This window comes from Urocitellus parryii, chromosome 14, assembly GCF_045843805.1.
Source record: "Urocitellus parryii isolate mUroPar1 chromosome 14, mUroPar1.hap1, whole genome shotgun sequence".
NCBI classification, from domain to species: domain Eukaryota; kingdom Metazoa; phylum Chordata; class Mammalia; order Rodentia; family Sciuridae; genus Urocitellus; species Urocitellus parryii.
Window position 1 is genome coordinate 9938869 of NC_135544.1, and position 22404 is coordinate 9961272.

The following is a 22404-nucleotide window of genomic DNA, read 5'->3' on the forward strand; positions in this document are numbered from 1 at the left end:
TATCAGCTACTGTTGTTTTTCCACGGGGAGGGAGGCAGTTAAGAAAAAAAGTAAAGTCAGTAAGATGGAGGTGGGTGTGTGTGTGTTTCTTGAAATCCAGAGGATCAGGGCAGGAAAAAAAAAAATCCATCAAAAATGTTCCCAGTGCAAAAGTTGGCAAAACAAATAGCTCACTTTTTTTTTTTTAATTGAACTTTGTAACACGAGAAATTCTCTCTCAAGGGGAGAGTGTTCCTGATCCAAATGTTTCCAGCAGGCCAGGAACGAAGCTGAGGTTCCATTCAGAGAAGAAGAAGAAGAAAAAAATGTTCTGGAGGAAAGTGCAAGGGGGGAAAGGCACCGGAAGTCAGAGGGAGCTTTAAATTCCAGACCGATCCCCGTGGAGCGCGCTCAGGAAGCTCCCCAGCGAAGGAGACCCGACCCATTTCTCACTTGAGATCCCGGCCCCAGTGGACATTTCCTGTTCTGCCTCTGGAAGTTCCAGGCAGGAGTTACAAAACATCCTTGTCCCTGTACCCAAGTGCTCGGGCTGGGAGACCTGCCCTGCCCTGCCCTGCCCTCCCCTTCCTTCCGCGGAACTCCTCCCTGATCCGCGGCTCGGCTTCCCAAGGAGAGGGGATGGATCAGCCCTAGCAGGTGGCGCAAGGGGACCCCGGCTGAAGAGGTAGGACCCGGGCACCGCACATTCTTGCCATCATTTCCCATCTATTGAGCTTGGGGCTGGGGTGTTTTCTTCTGCAGGGGGTGTGCATGGTAGTGGGTGGATGAGGGGAATCTGGGGTGAGATCCGTCATCCCTTCTTCCTTTCTCTTTCCAAATTGAACTTTAATCACTGCGTCCCGGAAAGCACACATTTTGTTGGGTGTGGGAAGTATTAATGGCAGAATTCTGGGAAATTGATATGAATTCCCTGATGTCTCCGTTTCTTTCCTTTCTTTTCTGAGCCCCCTGGAATGTCGAGGAGCATTCATAAATACCTTCAGCTCTGAAAAGATTCAGAGAGCAATGACTGAGGTGAAGGCCTGGTTGTTTCCTAGGACCTGGAGGCTGTCTTCTGGCCCATGATGCTGTCTCCTGCCTCCCACCCACCATCATGGGACACATGCCTGGAGTTGTTTCTCCAGGTGTGGGATGTGGCAGAAGCCTGAGTCAGAAGGTCAGAGCCCTTGAGCACCAGGGCTATAGTCCTAGACAGAACTCAGGTGCTGTCTGAAATAGGTGTGTGTGTGTGTGTGTGTGTGTGTGTGTGTGTGTGTGTGAGAGAGAGAGAGAGAGAGAGCTAACTGGTCTACTCAGAAGCCCACACGTGGCCTTTGTCTTCGTTAGGGACATGTTCCCAGCAGCCAGTGGCTGAAAAGCTGGCTTTGGCAGTACATGTGCTGACATTGGATGGGATCAGAGAACTCAGCATGGCTTCTGCACAAGGAGTACTCAAAAACTTATGAAGCAGTCATAAATGAGACATTTTAAATGCCTTTTCTCTGAACATCTATGGCTTTTACTCTCTGTACTACACAATTTGTTCCTCAGTCACGTATTGTCATGCACTGTTCTCTTGACTAAATGAGGGCGGGAATTGAACAAAATTGTCACTGCCTACTGGTTGGTATCTTGAGGTAGCAACTATTATTGATCTTCCTTAATGATAACTGAGCACTTGCCCTGCACCAAGCACTATTCTAAGGGTGGTAAGTATTGTCATCATCATTCCCATTTTACAGATGAGGAAATTGAGGCTGGAAACACAACTAGTAAGAGACAGAGGAGGGACCAAGCAGCGTGGGTCTCAAATCTAGGCTGCTCTGCTCAGAAATCAGGAAGACCAGGTTTGAATCTGAGTTTCAGCATTATCTAACTGGATGACTTTGGATAGTTAATTGCCTTCTGCGTCAATTTCCTCATTTAGGAAACGGGCTAATAATAATGCCACTTCACCCAGGTGTTGTGAGAGGTAAAATTCAAGACTGTTTTATTGAAGAAAGTGAACAGTGCAAATGTGCTCTTCACTGGGCAGTATAACTGTTGAGGGATCCCTTCCAAACTGAGAAGCCTCAGAGTTTGGTAGGAAGTGCCCATAGTGCCTGTTAGGATTTGTGCCTGGTGTTCAGCTGCCAGCCTGTCTTATATGAGAGCTTATACTAAGCTCAAGAAGGGCAGGCTTCACCTCTTACATACATTTCCCAACTGCTATGTTAGAACATAGCAGTTGGGAAATGTATGCTGGGCCAGGATGCTGGGCCCCTTTGCTGAGGACTTCAACATGGAGACCAGCATCATGTTGGTGCTCCGGGTATCTCCTTTTCTACTTCCAATGGAGTAGCTCCATCCATGCCTGACTTGTAGGTCAGGTAAAGACCAACTTTTCCAGTTGAAACAAACTTTTCTGAAATAATGTGCAGAACTGCTGACAAGTAGTGCTTTGCCTAGACTGAAAATGACTGCTTATGGCAGCGGGATTTCTAGCTTCCCTGTCTAAGCTCACTTGGTCCTCCCATCTGCCTCCTGTAATGATCATGTCCTGCTGTGGGGCGCCCGCTGGAGGCTTCGTGCCAGCCAGGCTCAGGGAGTGAACTCCTCCGTCTCAGGCACCCTCTCCTCTTTATAGGGACATACAAGGAGCAGCACCCTGGAGAGCTTATTTTATAACCTGGCTCCTCTCTCAGTCTTCTCTGAAGGTGGCCATCTCAATTCTGCTCCCAGTTATGGACTATGTAATCAATAATCATAATAGCTTATTATTGATCTTCCTTAATGATAACTGCTTATTCATTGAGCCAGACATTATGTTGAGCACATTATTAAAAGAGCAGCTCACATAATCTTCACAAAAGCTCAAGGAGGCATGATCCCCACTCCACTGATAAGGAATCTAGAGGAGGGGAACTTAAGTGACTGGCCCATGGGCATCCTGCCAGTTAATGGTGATGGTGAGTTTGGAACCCATCCCCGATTCGAGCCACAATGCCTTGAATATTTTTTTTTGCAGCCCTGTTTGACAGCAGCAATGATATGTTGTGATGATGGTTCTTTTGTATTTTGACAAATGATGCCCCTGAAAATAGCCTGGGAGGAGCAGGGTTAAAGGGTCAGCACAGAATGTTCTATGGAAGGAAGAGTGCTCCTGTGAGTAAGTGGAGTAATGACTTTTAGCCATGCTGTACCCCTGATGAACTTCATTTATCTATGAGATGGTATAGTTTTTAACTTTACTTTTATTATATTTGTTTATTTGTGGTGGGGGGAATTGAACCCAGGGCCTTTCACATGCTCAGCAAGTGCTCTATCTCTGAGCTACATACACAGCCCAGGATAGTATAGTTTAATGAAAGAGAGCTCGGCTCTGCAGCCAGACTGTCTGCGAGCACATCCTGGCTCTGCCACACATTAGCTAGGTCATCTTGGGTCCATTACATAACAAAAACAAACAAACAAAAAAAAGTGCTTGTTTTTTTCCAAATGCCATTGGCTGAACCACTTATATTTCTGAGAGATTGGCTTTAGAATTTCAAGCTGAGATATAAACGTTAAGAGCTATATGTAGCTTATCTTAGAAAAACAGAAGGGGGGGTCACGACTTACAGACGAATTTTGTGCATTTTTCAAAGAACAAATTTGTGAGCACAGCCCAAGTCTGGATTAGATTTATAATGATCTTGAAACTCACATGCATCACTTTGCCAACTTTTACTGGAAATACAAGTAGGTGAGAAATAAATCCACGACTGACATTTACTGAACATTTACTCTGAGCCAGGCTTTGTGGGAAGTGCTCCTATGCATTATCCCTCTGACTAGTCTTCATGACTGCCTGTCAGGTGAGTACTGTTATTTTCCCTAGTTTAAAAATGAGGATAGCAAGGTTTAGAGAAGAAAAATAACATGAAAAAGTCAGCCAGCTGATAAGTACTAGAGTTAGGATTCTAACTCAGGGGAATGCCTAATGGCGGGTATGGATGCTTAAGTCTGACATTAAAATTCTAGTAAATCTAATTCTCCCTGATTTAAACCATTTCTATCTGTTTAAGGAATATTGAATATTGACTGGGCATGGGGGTGCACACCTATAATCCCAGGAACTTGGCAGGCTGAGGCAGGAGAATGACAGGTTCAGGGCCAGCCTCAGCAATTTAGCAAGATCCTTAGTAACTTAAAGAATTTCTGTCTCAAAATAAGAAAATAAAAAGGACTAGGGATGTAGCTCAGTAGTAAAGCATCTCTAGGCTCAATCCCCCTTACAAAAAAAAAAAAAAGAAAAGGAAAAATAAAAGAATAGACAGACAGACAGACCTAATGTGGAAGTGAATGGAAAGAGTAGTAGGAATGGTAACTCTCAAAACACTAAATCTGAATGAAACCCTCTTAGGCATTTTGTAGAGCAGGGGTTGGAAGATGCCCAGGGCACCTGACAGGAGATGCACAGGTAGATGTCCTAAGCAAAAACAATAACAACAACAACAACAAAATGGCCAGGCAGTTTCTCCTTATAAAGAGCTTTCAACTTTTCACTTAAAAGAAGCACTTTATGCTTCTGTTTGGCATATTCAAATTGCCAGCATCTCTACTCTTTTGCCTTGGGGCCTTTAAGTAAAAGAAGGGTTACTAGTACATAGGTACTGTGATACTGCAACTTTCTGATAACTGAGTCTGCTACTAAGTGACTAACGTGTAGGTAGCCTATACAGCATGAATACACTGGTCAAAGGCATGATTCACATCCTAGGAGGGACAAGGGGATAGTGTGAGATTTCATCATGTTATTCAGAACCATGTGCAATTTAAAACTTCTGCATTTTTTATTTCTGAAAATTTCTACTTAATGCATTCAGATCATGGTTGATTGTAGGTAACTGAAACCCCAGAAAGAGAAACCTTGGATAAGGACGGACTGCTGTAAAAAACAAATTCATGTTACTGGTGTGGGATCTAATGGGAGACTTTTAGGTTCCACTGTGATAGTGGGTAGCAAGAGTGTTTGGAGTAAGAAGACTTCTGAGGCAGCCTCTAACCACACTTCATGGTTGTTACCTGGGCTGGAAAGGCAACCTCCCACCTGAGAGGAGCTTTGAAAGTCCAGGTCATAGGCTTTTGGTGTGTTAGTCACTAGTGATGCTGCTTACCTGAATTTTCAGAATATTTATAGCACCAGCTCAATAGGGACAGCTCTAGGCAGCTGTATGAAGGGCATAATATTATTCCTTGATGTCCAGAGCCTTCATCTTTCCCAATAGCCTCTCTCCCATCCACCTTCTCAGCCTTTCACATTCAGACTCCCCTCACTTCCTTAGCTCTGTAAGGCTTGCAGGCCCTTAATTCACTGGACAACCTTAAGCACATACCACCCAAGTGTGGGTGTGTGTATAACAAGGATCAGATTGTTTTGCTGGGAACAAGATGACCATGGAATTTGGCAATCATTAGCAGTTTGGGGACAGTTTTTAAGGATTTGGAATATAGGTCCTCCTTAGGCCTTACTCTCTCCTCCAAATCACACACTATAAACCAGGGCTCATTTGGGGCCCATCAGTAATTATGGAGTGTCCTAGTTTAATGACTAGGAGTAGGGTGGGAGAAAGGGAGGGAATCTGTTGTTTATGCCAGACCACCCAAGATACATGGGGATGGGCAGGGGTGGGGGGAGGCTTCTATGCCTTCTGCAGTTTCAGCCCTAGAGCAGCAATGGGGATGCTTTATTCTTTACCCTCACCCTCTATTTTTTAAAAGAGGTTCCAGAGAGACCCAAGCAGACAGGAAGAGTTGAAAAAGCAGACAAAATACAGAACAAAATGCCCCAAGGCAGCAAGGGAGGGTTCAGTATGTTCTTTGTGTAATGTAGGACTTTCCTGGACCCTTGGAACTTTCCATAGCTTGATTTTTCTGGCTAATTATTACCATCTGCATGGTTGCTGGCAGTCAACCCTTTGCTGGGCTTTCTGGGCTTGCCAGTGGACTTGCTGACCAGCCTGGGGGCTATTTGGCTGCAGCCAGCTGCTGAGGCCTCCCTGGTCTTCTTAAGGAACAGCAGGCGTGCCCACCAGTTGCCAACCCAGCCGATGGGTAAGTGGCTTGCCTTACTGCCAGCCTCTTGGGCTTTTGAGTTGGTCCTCCAGAACCCAGTGTGGGTTTCTGGTCTAATGCTTCCTTTTCCAGTGTGCCTGTGATATGTCTGCATGCTGCATGGGAGCACAGCCTACTCGAGGGGCTCAGTACCCAGCATGCACTGCATGTGCTTGAACAGATGCTGAGATGTGTACGTCATGGAAAGAAAGGCCTGCATGTACTTTAGTAAATAAACAGCTGTCAGGACTCAAGGCACACATTAGCCTAGCCTGGTAAGGCATTCAATCTGCTTCCAGAATCACGCCCACCAGAGCTAAGGGGGATCTTAGAGACTCTATTTTAAACCCTGCCTTTCACAGCTGAAGAGAAGGAGGCCTAGAGAGGCAGTGAATTTCCCAAGGCCACATGGCCAGAGTCCAGGGCCCCCTCTTAGTTCACAAAACTAAATTGATCTGGGTGGATAGTCTTGACAAGGGATTAAAGTTACATGCCTACTAGGTGTTTCCATTTGCTCTTATAAATCCACTCTCCAGCCTCCACTGCTCTGGCCTTAATGACTCCTTTGCATTTGGTTTCTACTTAGATTCACCCAAATGGAAGACACCTGTAGGGAGTCAGAGGAAGGGAGTGGTGGTAGGAAGGTAGGCATTTCCCTTGCTCCTTTCCTGCTGGGTCACCACGGGCAGGGTGTGTTCTCTGACTGAAGCCACAGCTTGATCAGGCAGCCAGCCAGCTCTCCATTCAGCTCTTTCCTCCTGACCTGGAGCTAAGGGTGGTAGCAGGGTCTTCTCCTCTGTATAGGCAGTCCAGGGGTACTCAGTTATCTTTTGTGGTCTTCCAAACTCGACTCGGACTTCTGTAAACAGCTCTTTTATTTTCAGATTGAAATTTTTTTATTCACCGGCATCCTTTGTTCATTAGAAAAAGAGAAGCTGTGTCCGTCAGCTTTCTCTGCTGGAACAAATACCTGAGACAAATCAACTTAAAGGAGGAAATTGCTTTTTTTGTTTTTCCTCTGCAGTATTGACAATTGAACCCAGGGGTGCTTTACCACTTAACTATACCCCCAACCCTTTTTATTTTATTTTATTTTTTTAAGACAAGGTCTCTCTAAGTTGCTAAAGCTGGCCTTGAACTTGTGATCCTCCTGCCTCAGCCTGGTGAGTTGCTGGGATTACAGGTATGCACCACTGCACCTGATGGAGGAAGATTTAGTTTGGCTCAAGGTTTCAGAGGTTTCAGTCCATGGTCGGTGAGCTCTGTTGTTTTGGGACCTTTGAGGCAGAACATCATAACTGGAGGCCTTGGTGAAGCAAAGCTGTTCACCTCATGGTGGCCAGAAAGCAGAAAGAGGGAGGAGGGAGCCAAGGGCTCAATATCCCCTTTAAGGGCACAGCCCCAAAGACCTAACTTCCTACCATCCTAAAGGTTCCATCACTTGCCAACAGCACCACAGGCTGGGGCCCAAGCCTTTAGCACCTGAACCTTTAGGCAACATTGAGGATCTAAACCATACCAATCTGTATGAAAGGAAAATATAACTGAAAGGAGCAGAGTATATTAGTTTCCTATGGCTACTGTTACAAATGACCACAGACTTGGTGGCTTAAAGCAACAAACTTATTCTCTCAAAGCTCTGGAGTCCAGAAATCCAAGTCAGCCTCACTGGGCTTGATTGGCATTGGCAGGGATGTGCTCCCTCCAGATGCCCTGGGAGACAATCTGTTCTTTGTTCCTACCCTCTTTCAGCTTCTGGTGGCTTCCAGCATTCCTTGACTTGTGACGACATCACTTCAAAATCTAGCACTGCTGTCATTTTGCCATCTATTTCTGTATGTGGAAACTTCTCCTGTTTCCCTTTTATAAAGATACCTCTGATGGTATTTAACGCCCACCCAGATCATCTAGGATAATCTCCACATCTCAAAATCCTTAATTTAATCACATTAGCAAATAGGGTACCACATGTGCAAATAAGATGATGTTGTTCCAAATATGTAACATTTACATGTTCTAGGAATTAAGAGTTGACATCTTGGAGGTTATTATTTGGCCTATGACAGAGTATGACAAACACATGGAATTCCTTCAGAACAATTCTAATGGAATTTGTGTATTGATATCATTATGCTTGACAAAAGTATCGGTCCATCTTTGGGGAAGACTTTCAGCCCCTAGACTAATTCTTTTATCTTGGGGCCTGGCCACTGGATATCATTGTGATATTCCCTTTCTGAAGCCAGCTAATTTGTCCCCAGGCAAAGCACTGTGGCAGTCAAGATGGTGGGCTATGATGGGAGAGGAAAACGGTGGAAGGTCCAGTCTAGGGACATTTAGAGTATGGAAGTCCTTTGACTCAAAGAGTTGAATCTTACACCATAAAACCTGGAAGGCCCTTAGAAATCAGGTAGCTCTGTCACCCTTTCTTATAGATAAGGCCCAGAAATGGAAATTTTCATACTCACAGCAGATTAGTGATAGGCCCAGGATAAAGACAGAAATCTTGGGAACCAATCTTAAGGATTTTCCACTATGCCTTCCTCTCACGATTTGTCACGAACTGCTCTCCTGGGCCATCTTTGAGTATTCTCTGTAGGATTTAGATCCCAAATAGGTCCTCTTACTGGAAGTTGGTAGGCAGTAGTAATATACTAGATGTTGAGCCTGTGTTACAACATGAATAAAAAAATCATGCTGAAAGGACTGTGGTTGTAGCTCAGTAGTAGAGCGCTTCCTAGCATGCATGAGGCACTGGGATTGATCCTTAGCACCACATAAAAAAATAGATAAATAAAATAAAGGTATTGTGTTCATCTACAACTAAAAAGAATATATTTTTAAAAAATCATGTTGAGAATTTTGGCTGAGATCAGTGCTACTCAAAGGGCCAGTCCACAATGAGATGGATGACTGTGCCAAAATATAGACTAACACCGAGCTTCCTTCATTGAGAAAGTCATGCTGTGAAAACAAGCCAGCAGAACTAAATGGTGCCCATGGTGAGGAAATGGAATTATATTCTGCCATAGCACCAATCTTGTTCCAGACCAATGTGATGCTCACTGGTAGAGGACAAACAGTAAGTTCATTGCTTAAGCCAACCCACCCCTCCACATGGGCAATTTTGATAGAATATATCAGAGAAGACAATGGTCAGGCCATCCAGATCACATCCAGACAGCGGAGTTCAGATCTGGAGCCACTCTTTAAGAGGGATAATGACATTCCAGAGATCTTCAGTAGTACTGACTTGTGGAGCATACTTTTTTGGTGAGGATTTAAAAAGAAACTCTTTTAAAAGTCCTTCGCAGTGCATAGCACAAAGTAAAGTGATAAATCAATAAAATTATTATTTTTTAAAGAGAGAGAGAGAAAGAGAGAATCTTAATATTTATTTTTTAGTTTTTGGCGGACACAATATCTTTGTTTTTGTTTGTATGTGGTGCTGAGGATCAAACCCGGGCCGCACGCATGCCAGGCCAGAGTGCTACCACTTGAGCCACATCCCCAGCCCTCAATAAAATTATTATTACTACTACTATATCATAATTAAGTACAAGGCAACTATGTCAAGAGGAATGCTGAAGAATCTAGAGACTTTTTTTTTTGTGGGGAGGGGGCACATCCCCAGCCCTATTTTATATTTTATTTAGAGACAGGGTCTCACTGAGTTGCTTAGCACCTTGCTTTTGCTGAGGCTGCTGATCCTTCTGCCTCAGCCTCCAGAGCAGCTGGGATTACAGGTGTATGCCACCATGCCCAGTAAAGATTTTTTGCCTAAAGAAAACTAGAAGAGTGCAAGTTTGTATGTTTGAATGACTATCATATGGAAGGGATTTAGACCAATTTTTAAATTTATTCATCCAACAATTTTTTTTGAGTGCTCACTGTATTTCCAGATACTTGTCTAGGCATTGAGAAGTAACTGTGGATGACACTATTCGGTACTGAGTCTAATGGATGGAGGTGGTTATGAGACAATACACAAAAGCAAAATAATTTTGGAAGGAACCAAGGCAAGATAAGAAGGAATGTGTATGGGATTGAGAGGTGCTGCTTCAGACTGGGTAGTTAGAAAAACTCTCTCTGAGGTCATGATGTCTGAATAGAGCCCTGACTAGAGCAGGCACATGAAAACCTAGGGTGGGGGGAATCTAGGCAGAGGACTGTCAAGTGCCACTCACGATGGTAAAAATTACTAGCAGGCACATTTATCTAAGTAGAGAATTAAATTAATTTTAATAATATAAGGAATTATTTTTAGAACTTTTTGTAACAGTTATAGATTTTCTAACAGTTGTAGATTTGCAGAAAAATTGTGAAGATTGTGCAGTATTGCCATATACTCCATATCCAATTTCCCCTATTATTAATATCTAACATTTGGGAAGTCCTTGTTTCACATTTGATAAACCAATATTAATAGTTTCTTATTAACCTAAGTTCATACTTAATTTGAATTTTCTTGGCATTTTCCCAAGTCTACTATCCAGGACGCCATATTGTATCTGGTAGTCATGTCGCTTTTGGTTTTCCTTGGCTTGATATTTTCTCAGGCTTTTCTTGGTTTTGATGACCTTGACAGTTTTGAGGACAATTGGGTCCAGTACTTTGTAGAATATCCCATCTTTGGGATTTGTCTTGTGTTTTTCTTTGATTATAGTGGGGGAAGTAAATTGTCATTTTCACCATATCCTATTAAAAGTACCTGCTATGAACGGGATGACATCACTCCTGGTGTTGACCTTAATCACCTGGCTTGAAGTAGCGGTTGTCAGATGTCTCTGCTTTTATTGTGTACTCTTAGGAAGGAAGTCACTGTGCACAGTCCACACTTAGAAGTGGAAAGTTAAGCACTGCCTCACTGAGGGTGGAGTTCACACATAAATTATTTAGAATTCCTTCATAGTAGATTTATCTCATCTTTTCATGTATTTATGTTTAATCATTTATTTATATTAGTAGGGACTCATGTATGTTTATTGTATACGTTATAGCTTTGGACATTGGGTACTCTTTCCTTGACTTTTTTGTCCCTTTGCAATACTCCTCTATCATTTTGGGATTTGGTATTTGTTTCTTGAGCACTTTTTTTTTTAAACTACAAGATGCACCTACCATTATAAGATGTTCCAGATGGATCTTGTATATTTCCAACCCCAGTCTTAGATTCAGCTATTTCTCCAAGTAACCCAGGTTCCTTTATTTATTTTGGAGAATGATATTAAAAACCAAGATCTCAGTATTGGATGAGCTTGTCGATATTAGGGTGTGTCAGTATCCTTTCAGCTGATAGAACAAGGAGACTATGCATGTGCTAATCTGTGTATATACACCATTTTAAAATATTTCTGTGTGTAACCAACTATATGTTAACATAAACATGAAATCATACTGATGCTTCCAACTCTAATCCGTTACCACAAGGATCATTCTAGACCTCCCCTTTCCAATTTGTAATTTTCCACTACGACAATGAGAATCCTGGCTCCCACCATCTGCTATCCATTTACGTAATTGTTCAATTGCAATATACATGTGTGGTGGTATTAGAATTGTTACCATGGACCCCCACAGGAAACAACTTCGTCAACTAGATTACAGTGCAGTTTCTTTCGCCTTTATCTTAATAGACTCTACTCATTTCTAGAGTTACTTAGGTCAGCATCTTTACCCCCACACCCGCTTCAGTGAAGATTTTTCACAAATTTATAATACAGTTAGATTTTTTTAATCTCAATTCGCATTTCATCCTGGGATCATCTGAGCTCCTAAATTATTTTTCTTCAATTTGCATACATTAAGGTTCACTCTTTGTGCCTTAAAGTTCTATGCATTTTGACAAATACATAATGGCATGTTTCCACTGTTAGGATTTCTTATAGAATACTGACATATTCACAAAAAAATTCCCTGTGCTTTCATTATTAAGGCTTTTTGAGAAGTGACACCTAGAAAAAGAAAAGGAGGTACATATGGCCCACTTTCCATCATGGTGAGAAAATAGCTGAGATAAATCAACTTAGAAGGAGGAAAGATTTATCTTGGCTCATGATTTCAGAAGTTTCAGTACATGGTCACTTGGCTTGTTGCTTTTGGACCTTGTGGAGTGGCAATATATCATAGCTGGAGCATAGAGTGGAGGAGGCTGCTCACCTCATGGCCACTGTGGGGAAGAGGAGGGGCTGAGGCCCCAGTATCCCCTTCAAGGGCATGTCCTCAATCACTTAACTTCCTTCCACTAGCCCCGCCTCTTTTTTTTCCCTTAAGTGTGCTGGGAATTGAACTTAGGGCTTTGTACATTCTAGGCAAGTGCTCTGCCACCAAGCCACATCCACCCACCCTGCTCCCTATCCTTAGCTCCACCTCTTGAAGGTTCCTCCACCTCCCAAAGGCACCACAGGCTGGGGACCAAACTTTCCACACTTGGGCCTTTAGAGGAAATTCCAAGTGCAAACTATAATTTGAGAGAAAGCAAGGTGGGCAGGAGAGCCTTCAGGCCATGTATGGTTCAGGTCTCACAGGATCTCTCAGACCCTATGGAGCTTCAAAGCAAAGGTGATACCTTAGAGGAATCCATGAGGGACAGAAGTGACTGGGTCTTTATACTACTGCCTTGCTTGGCTGTTGCCTGGGAACTGCCAAAGAGACTGATCTTAGCTCAAAAGCTGAGACACCCTGAAGGCTTAACAGCTAGAGGGTACCAGCTGACCACATTCTTTGAGGCTGATTTGCTAAATCCTTTGTTGGAGAGAGATCTGAGTGCTGTACTGTGTTACCCAGAGATATTTTTGATTTTTCCAAGCAGAAGTTGGCTGACTACTGGCCAGTAACCTTGTGCAGAGGATTCCTGCCTTGGGTGGACTTTAGGACCAGATGATCCCATTAGCCCCTTTTGGTTCTTGGGTTCAGTGGCTGCTCTTCAGCCGGCTTCCATCCTGGCGAGCCAGCTATTCTGTCTCTCACAGTCAGCACACCTTGCTTAAGCACCTGCTTTCCTTCTTGCATTGACCATCTCGTGCCCTGCTGTGGACTATGGGTGGGATCAGAATGCCTCCACCAAGTCTGGCTCTCACTTCTGCTGCCCACAAGTGCTTTAGATCCCAAACGCTCAAGAAAATGGTTACAGTATCTAAGCAAAGTGGATCAAAGTATTGGACAGAAATAAAAAGCATATGATTATGGGGAAGAAAAATGAAAAAGTCAAAGCTGTGACTACACAAACCAAATATTGTCTGAAGCATCCCCTCCCTGGAACATGGAAAAGCAAAAACAACAGCATTCCCTACTAATCTGTGGTTGTACTTCACCTAACAGGGCAAGGTATGGTGTTTTAATTTTATTCTGACTCTTATGCTTACAGATGCAAGGGCAGACATTCCAGGGCAGTTCTGGTTGGTCTCTGTAGGAAGATGGAAAACTTTCCGACTTCCTAAAGAAGGACTGTGATGTTTTGTTCTACCTGTGCTGCTGCTTCTTTTTATTTAACCTGCCTCAGGGTAAAAACCTGTCATTACAGCTTTTTTGTACTTGGCAGCTCTCTCACTCTTAAAAGTCCTAGGATAAATAACTAACATGACCTCTAAAGACAGTTTTAAACTTTTTCCTTTAGAGATTTCCTTTGAATGTTTACTTGTTTTGCAGCATTTTGAAGTTCCATAGATTCTGTCTTGCCCAGCCAGAGAACAGCACATTTTTTAAAAGTATTCTTGGTGCTATTTTTATATAATCAAGCGTGCATAGTGATTTTAATTCCAAAGCTTACAAATTAAAGAGGTTTCTTGAACCCAGGCCCTCAGGAGTCTTGCCAGCCTTCTGGTTTTTCTGTCTGCTCTGTCATTTCTCAGTGGGATGACTGAGCCCAAACCTGCCAAGTCAGTGAGTGGAAACCGAGTCTTAGTGGATGAACTCCCCCGACTCTTCTTCCCCCAGGACCAGACAAATGGAGTTGCAATCCGGGTTTAAATATCTAAAGACTGCTCTAGGTCACTACTGCAAAATTAGATGAAACCCAAATAAGTACTAAGAGTTAATATTCCAAGAAGACACTTGCAGCAAGCGAGTCCAGGATGTTTGAATTATGGGCAGATTTTGTCTAAGTAAAAATCAATAAAAAGTGCACAAAGGGCATACTGTCCTTGAATCATTATGTAGGAATAGAAATGACAAGTAAATGAAATTAAAAATAAAATAAAAAACAAAAGGAGCTTGAAAGAATTGCTTTCGTTCCTTCCCCTGAGAATACAGACTGAAAGTGTGCACTTGGCAGCTGTTTCTGCCATAGGAGAGCAGGGTCACCGGTCCCCAGAGCCAGTTCCCTTCTGCAAACTGCCAATTTATTTATTACAGGTGACAGTTACAGCACCTTGGAATGCAGGAACAAAGGCAATCTCTCGCTTACTCTGGCTCTCTTTTTTCCCCCCTTAGAATTGGCTTTGTTGAGTACAAAGTGTTAGAGAACAATCCTACAGAGAGTAGCTGGTAAAAAATGTTAGAAGGATTTCTGAGAATTAGCCTTAAGCAAAAATCACTTGGCTGGAAACTTACCTTGCAAGTAAGCATGTGACTTTCACCTGACTTCATTTTCTTCCATGCCAAGGGTTCCAAAGCCAGAAAAAAAGGCCCTGGTCTTGGCTGCTGTCAAGTTCACTCTTCAGAGTTAAGTGTGAACAAATTGAAAGGCAAATTGCCAAAGGTAATTCCTATCTTTGATACTGAGCTGAATGGAATGGCTTTTAAGTAAAAAGTTTTATTTTCTAATGGCAATAACAGATGTGTCATCTTTCTTCGTGTTTGAATTAAGTGTGAATAAAGGAAATAATGATTGAGAAAAGGTCAGAAGACTAGATGTCATGGGGGAAATCTGAGTCCTGGTTCTGGCTTTGCCACTGTTTTTGTAACCTTGGGCAAGTCCCTGCCTCCTACTATATCAGAGCCTCTGTGTACTTAATGTTAGTGTAAGAAGGTGAAACAAAACAAAATGGTGACTTCTAAGGGCCTTTTGGGCTCTGTTCTCTGACTCTGTTTCTTAGTTTTGATTTTTTAAAATTTATTTATTTTGTATATAGGCATTACCAAAATAATTAGGTGAGGTGGAGTTAGGATATAGACTTGTGAGAGTGACATCCTGAGGCTGAATGCTGGTCCCAGACAACTCTCACCTCATCTAGCACTTCCACAAAGTGGAATCCAGATGTCAGGTAGGCATTGAGTATATGAGTGAGTGGAAATCAAGTCTGAGTGGACGACATTAAGTATATTTTTTTTTGAGTGAATGAATAACTCAGGACAGCCTTGAGAGAGAAGAGAATGGAACATTCTGTCAAAGGAATTTTCTGTGGGATAAGGGATAGGTCTGCTTGGCAGTGATGGCTGGGGTGGTTTCTGAACACTTTCAGCTGGAGCTGAACTTAGGCCTGGGAAGCATTAGTGTTCAAGCTCATTTCTACCGTGCTGTCTATCTGTAGAGTAGGGTGGGATGATTGCTATCCAGGCTGCAAAGTAATACAGATCTCCCAGGTTCTGGTGGTTTGACTGCAAAATAATACGACTTTTTTTTCCCTCCCCTATAGAATTATTGAGTTGATTTAGCTGAATATTATAGAATCTCAAAAATAATAATGCCTAAAAAATTTCTAGGTTTGTCTTTTATTTCCACATAAAGGAAAGCTGGAGGGTGGGCAATCACGAGCAGGCTCAGAAGCTCCATAGCATCAGGAATTCTGGCTTCTTCAACCTTAGCACAGGGCTGTTACCTCAAGATTAATCATGGCTGCTTGAATTAAGTTATCCCATCAGCATTCCAGTCAGCAGGGAAAAGAAAGAACCACAAAAAGGGTTCACCTCTCCATTCTTCATTAACAGTACATCCTGGAAATTGAACTTGACACTTCCATTTTCATTCCACTGACTAAAACTTAGTTACATGGCTACCTGTGTGTAATGAAGACTGGGAAATGAAGCTTTCGTTCAGAATAGCTTTTGCTTAGTTTAAAAACCAGGCCTGTTTGTGTTTGTTGTTTGTTTGTTTAACTAAGAGAGAAGCAGAACAGATATTAGGGAATGGTAGTCTCTGTCACCCTGAGAGATGCCAGACTTGGTTCCTGTTATGCAAGAATGCTCCCATTGCCCAACTCCTTTGGTCCTTATCTTTTAAAATTGACTTCAAGGACAATGGCAAATTATTTCTATTATTCCTGATTTTTTTAAAGCAGTTCCAGGTCATTCAGGACAACTGTGATGAGTAAGCTGGGATATATATAAATTTGAACATTACCATTTCATAAGAATCATATAGTATGGGCTTTTGCTTTCGCATGTTACAGACTATTCTGGATACTATAACCATTCCTGAACTCCCAAATCTGGACATGTTACATAAAGTGACTACTTGAAGGCACTGAAGAGGGGACAGAAGTAGATAACCTCTAGTGTTGCATGTCTATTTGGAGAACAGGAGAAGAAAAGATAAATCGGCAGATGTAGTCTGCACGCTGGCTTTGTATTCTGGGGAATGAGACACGTGAAGCCAGAAAATCATGAATGCTTAAAAAAAAAAAAATGGGGATATCCAGAAAGAAAGTGTCAAAGAGGGCATACCCAAACCAAATCCAAGAAACAGAGTTTTTAGTTCAAGTCCAAGAAAATTATTTGCTAAAACAAGGGAAAAACAAGACTCATCAGAGGAAAACAGAATCTGGAATCTCTATAACTTAGCATTCATAATGTCCAAGATTCAAGCCAAAACGACTTCACACATAAAGCATAGAGAAAAATGGAACAAATCCTTAAGAGAAAAGTCAACCAAATCTGACCTGGAGGTGAACAAGATGTTAGAATTTAAAAGGCAAGGGTTTAAAAGTATTTTTATAATTTTAAAGGGTTTTATATCTGTTCTAAGTGAAAATCCAGGGGGAAGAGGTTGTTTTGAGTGAATCAAAATCTCAGCAAAGAAGTGGGAAATTTCATCAGAAATAGATACAACAAAAAAATGACCAAGTGGAAGTCCTCTGTTATTGATGTTCTCTTTATGCTTTAAGACTTATTATTTCTGTTTGACCTCCATGTGCCTTGGAGTGGACTTCATGTTTATTTAACTTCATGTTTGTTTAGTATCTTGAATCTGAAAACTTCAGACTTGCATTCCATTTGGGGAGTGTTTAAATATTATTAGTTAAAAATTTTTAAAATTTTATTTTCCTCCCTCCTTCTGAGATTCATATTATATATTTGTTTAACTATTTGGCAAGTTCCTAAGATTTTTTTTCATTTTATTTTCAATCTTTTTCTTCTCTATTACTCATTCTGAGTCATTTTGATTGATTTATCCTAAAGTTTATTTACTCTTTCCCTTAACATTTCTATTTGGCTGTTAACTCCATCTGGTGAGTTTTCTGTTTAATAAATTGCACTTTTCATGTAGAATTTACATGAGGAAGCACATTATCAATTACAAGTGGACTGTGAAAAGTTGAAGATATATTTTGTAACCTATAGGTCAGCTACTTAACATGATGCAAAGGCTTAGCTAAGAAGCAGCAGGAAAAGTAAAACAATCATTTCTAAAATTTAAATAATTTTTTTAAAAATAGGAAGCAAAAATGGAGAAATATGTTACAGGAGAAAAAATATAAAACAATGAATTAAATGATAGACCTGCCTCCATTCACTTCAACAACTAAATTAAATGTTAATAAGCTAAATACTCCAATTAAAAAGACTGAAATTGATGATTTTTTTAGAGGTTTTTTAGAGGTTTTGTTTGTTTCTGCAATGCCGAGGGTAGAACCCAGGGCCTTGTACATGTTAGACAAGTACTCTTCCACTGAGCCACATCCCTAGCCCCAGATGATGATTGATTTTATTTTTTAATTTTTTGGTATCAGGAATTGAACTGAGGGGCACTCAACCACTGAGCCACATCCCCAGCCCTATTTTGTATTTTTTTTTTTTTTTAGAGACAGAGTCTCACTGAGTTGCTTAGGGCCTTGCTGTTGTAGAGGCTGGCTTTTGTCAGAAAGTTTTGACAGTTTCTTGCAAAACTGAACATATTCTAACCTTACAATCCAGCAATCTTACTTCTTGGTATTTACCCAAATGAGCCAAAAACTTATACAGGGATGTTTATAGAAACCTTATTCATAACTGCCAAAACCTGGAATCAATCAAGATGCCCTTCAGTTGATGAATCAATAATAAACTGTGGTACATCCAGACAATGGAGTATTAAAAAGAAATAAGCTGTCATGCCATGAAAAGACCTGGAGGAAACTTAAATATTACTGGGTGGCAAGGCCAAATGAAAAGGCTACAGACTATACGGTTCCAACCGTATGATACTTTGATAAAGGCAAACCTATATAGACAATAAAAAGATCAGTGGTTGCTGAGAGTTAATGGAGAGGGAAGAATGATGGAAACAGGGAAGATTTTTAGAGTGAAACTATTCTGTTTGATACTATAATATGGAGACATGTCATTACATTTATCAAAATTCATAGAATGTACAATATCAAGAGCAAACCCTAAGGTAAACAATGGACTTGGGGTGATAAAGAAACATCAATGTATGTTCACTGACTGTAACAAATATATCAGTCTGGGGAGGCTGTGTATAGGGAGGGGGAGGTTCAGAGGTGTGCGGTAACTTTCTGTACTTTCACTTCAATTTAGCAGTGTTCATAGCCTTCAACTGCTCTAAAAAAGGATATATTTTTGAAAAACTGTATAAGCTATCTATAAAACTGTATTTTAAATAGAATGATAGAGAGAGGTTAAAATGGATAGGAAAAGACACATTATGTAAATAGTAAGCACAGGAAGGGTGGAGTGGCTATATTGATATTAAAAAATAGATTTCTAAACAAAATATATCATCGAAGATAAAGAAGAACACTTCAGAATGATAAAAGAACTAATCAACCAAGGTGACATGAAAGTCACAAATTTGTCTGTCCCCAATTACAGCCTTACAATGTATGAAGTAAAAATTGACAGAATGAAAGGAAGAAAAAGGCACAATGGGATATTTAAATCAGCTGGAGATTTATTGCTTCTTAAACGTTGATAGAATAATCAAAGAGTCAGCAAAGACAGAAAATGTGAGTGACATGATTAACTACCTTGACCTAATTGATATTTATAGAACACTTCATCCAGCAACTGTCAAATGTACCTTCTTCTCAGTGCACATGGTATGTTTACCAGGATAGGACATTTTCTGGATAATAAAAAAAATTCAATTAATTTTAAAAAGTTGAAATAAAATTGTTTGTTCTCTGACCACAATGAAATTAAATTAAAAACTAAGAACAATACTATAAGTATTTGGAAACTAAAGAACACACTTTTAAGCATTCATCGGTTGAAGAAAAAAAAATCACAAGAGAGATTGAAAATATTTTGCAATGAATGATAATAAAAATATAACATATCAAAATTTGTGGGACATAACTAGCATAGCACTCAGGGAATTTATATCTTTAAGTGCTCATTAGAGGGAGAAAAAAGAGTCTCAATTTATCTAAATTTTTACCCTTATTTATTTATTTTTTGGTAGTATGGATTGAATCCAGGGGTGCTTAACCACTGAGCCAGATCCCCACCCCTTTTATTTGAAGACAGGGTCTTGCTAAATTGCTTAGGTCCTAGCAAAGTGACTGAGTCTGCCCTCAATTTGGAATCCTTCTGCCTCAGCCTCCTGAGTCTTGGGAATCACAGGCATATGCCACTGCATTTGGCTTAAATCGTTACCTTTAAAATCTAGAAAAAGGAGAGCAAATAGAGCCTTAGACAAGCGAAAGAAAGGAAATAGTAAATACAGAAATCAATGAAATAAAGAACAAAAGGAGAGAGAAAAAAAACCAATAAGACCAAAAGTTGGTCCTTTGGAAAAATTAATAAAATTAATAAGTCTCAAATATGAATGACACAGAAAGAAAGAGAGAAAAGAAATTTCTAGTATCTCCCTTGTCCTGAGCTGCTTTTTTCCTCCACACCCTTTTGTTATAATATTCTCAAGCCCAGAGCTATGGAATAAGCTTTCTATGGGCTGAGGCCTCTGAAACCATCAGCCAAAAGAAACTTTACTCTTCTACGTTGTTCTTGTTGGGGGTTTTGGTCACAGCCATGAAAAATATGGATAAAGTAGTGGCAAATGAAGTTAACAATTCTATTTATGGGGCAAAGGAGATACACCTTAGTGGATAACAATGCTGGACCCCAAATGAGAAGTACCTGGTCATAAACTCCACCAACCCCTGATAGAAAAAAATGTCCTGCAAAGAGAGAGTGCTTCCATGAAGATACAGGTGCCCAAGAGAAAGTTTTCTACATTCCTGTATCTGAATTTAGGCTCTTAGAACCTATTTAGTTTCAGAACTTAAGTTTACAGAGAGGCATTCAAGGTACCAATTCTGAGAAGGAATTCAGTGAGATGGGAAATCTCTGCCTAACCTACATAAAGGAGGAAAAAAAAGATGAAAAAGGAAAAGTTGCCAACTTTAAAGTAAGCAGGGTCCCACAAAATTATTAGAGCATCAGGATACACACAATCTGGATCTGGCCCTCACTGAATGGGCCTTCTCGGAAATGGATGGAAGCCACCAGGCATGTCCTGATACTTACCATTATTTGCAGGCACATAATGGATGGATGTACAATTTTAAAGCTTTAGTTAAAACTGCAAAAGGCTGGACTTTACTCCAGTATGTTCATGTGGTTTTGTTTGTTTGGTTTTTGAGGAGATTTTTGTGAAGGCCAGAAAGGGAGGATACCTATAGCTAAGACTACTAGCCATCTCAGAGTCAGAGGGCTCATCTTCCTGGATGAGCTGATTATATTTCTCATGCTCCATTGCAGTTCAGTGTGATCATGTGAATGAATTCTAGCCAATGGAATGTGGGCAGACGCATTGTATACCCAGACCTCAGCCATGAAAACCTGCACAGGAGCCACCATTGTTTTTCCTCCCACCAGCTCAAAGCACATGAGCAGTGACCTTGCAAACCACTGTGGCACAGGCAGAGCAGGAAATGGAAGGAAGCCAGGTCCCTGAACCAGCGCTTGAAAGAAAACCAAATCCGAACGCCCATTTCACTCTTCTAGTTGTTGAGAAATAAACTTTTTATTATTAAACCACTGGGATTTAGAGGCTTATCTATTACAGCCGCTCACAATAGCCTTATACCGTTCTTATTAGTGGAAGAATACCACTTCTTTTAAATTATGTTATGCATAAGTTTAATACAATTCTACTTGCTTATATATTTAAACAAAGAACAAAAGAGGAGGGAACACCACTGCTTATCCTTGAGATATTAAAAAAATAATGCTCCATTGTTATTATGAACAACTTTACATCCTTAATTGTGACACAGAGATGAAATGGACACATTTCAAGAAAGACATAAATTGTAAAGTTCACTCCCCCAAAAGATAGAAAGCTTGAGCAGCTCTATGTCAATTAAAGAAATTCAGATGAGTTTATAATTAAAAATCATCTGAAAAAATTCCAGGCTCAGATGGCTCCATTGGTGAATTCTATCAATATTTATGGGAGCAAAAACACCAATCCTATAAAAACTGTTTCAGAAAATAAGGAAGGAGGGAGTATTCTCCAGCTCATTTTATGGTACCAGTATTCCAAAAACCAAATAAAGATATATTTTTCTTTCTTTTCTCCCCACCCCCCAGTACTGGGGATTAAATCCAGGGATGCTTTAGCATTAAACTACATTCCTAGCTCTTTTTATTTTTTATTTTCAGACAGGATTTCAATAAGTTCCTGAAGCTGGCCTCAAACTTATGATCCTCCTGCCTCAGCCTTCTAAGTAATTGGGACTACAGGAATGTGCCACTGTGCCAGCCAGATAAAGACATCATAAGAAAAAAACTAGAAAAAGACATTCTAAAATCAGATAAAGACATCTTAGGAAAACCATGGACCAATATCCTTCATGAATATAAATGCAAAAATCTACAATAAAATATTAGCAAATCCAGCAGCATATTATAAAAGATGATATACCACAATTAAGTGGTAATGCAGGGTTGGTTTAACATCTGAAAATTAATCAATGTAACAACAAATGAAAAAAGATAAAGGAGAAAGACAATAAGATCATTTCAGTAGGTACAGAAATTGCATTTGTCAAAGTGTGACATCTTTTTATCATTAAAAAAAACTCTCAGAAAATTAGGAATTAAAAAAAAAAAAAACAAAGATCAGGAATAAGCCAAGAATGTTGGCTCTCACTATTTTATTTAACATTGTGCATGAGTGCCTGGCCAGTGTAACAAGGGATAAAAGGAATACATTCCAGAAAGGAATAAGTAAAACTGTCTTCA

The 22404-nt window shown here is 40.6% G+C and overlaps 1 protein-coding gene across 5 annotated transcripts in view; it reads left to right on the forward strand.

Annotated features, from left to right (window-relative positions):
* Positions 1 to 456: 456 nt before the first annotated feature.
* Tacc1 (transforming acidic coiled-coil containing protein 1) overlaps positions 457 to 22404 on the forward strand; it is a 112348-nt gene continuing 90400 nt past the window's right edge. For 4 of the 5 annotated variants that reach the window (XM_077792451.1, XM_077792449.1, XM_077792450.1 and 1 more), the window contains exon 1: positions 614 to 664. The gene's annotated coding sequence lies outside the window, so the exon portion shown is untranslated. Of the gene's footprint in view, positions 665 to 22404 lie in introns of all 5 variants that reach the window. The other variant, XM_026404719.2, reaches the window with a different exon arrangement.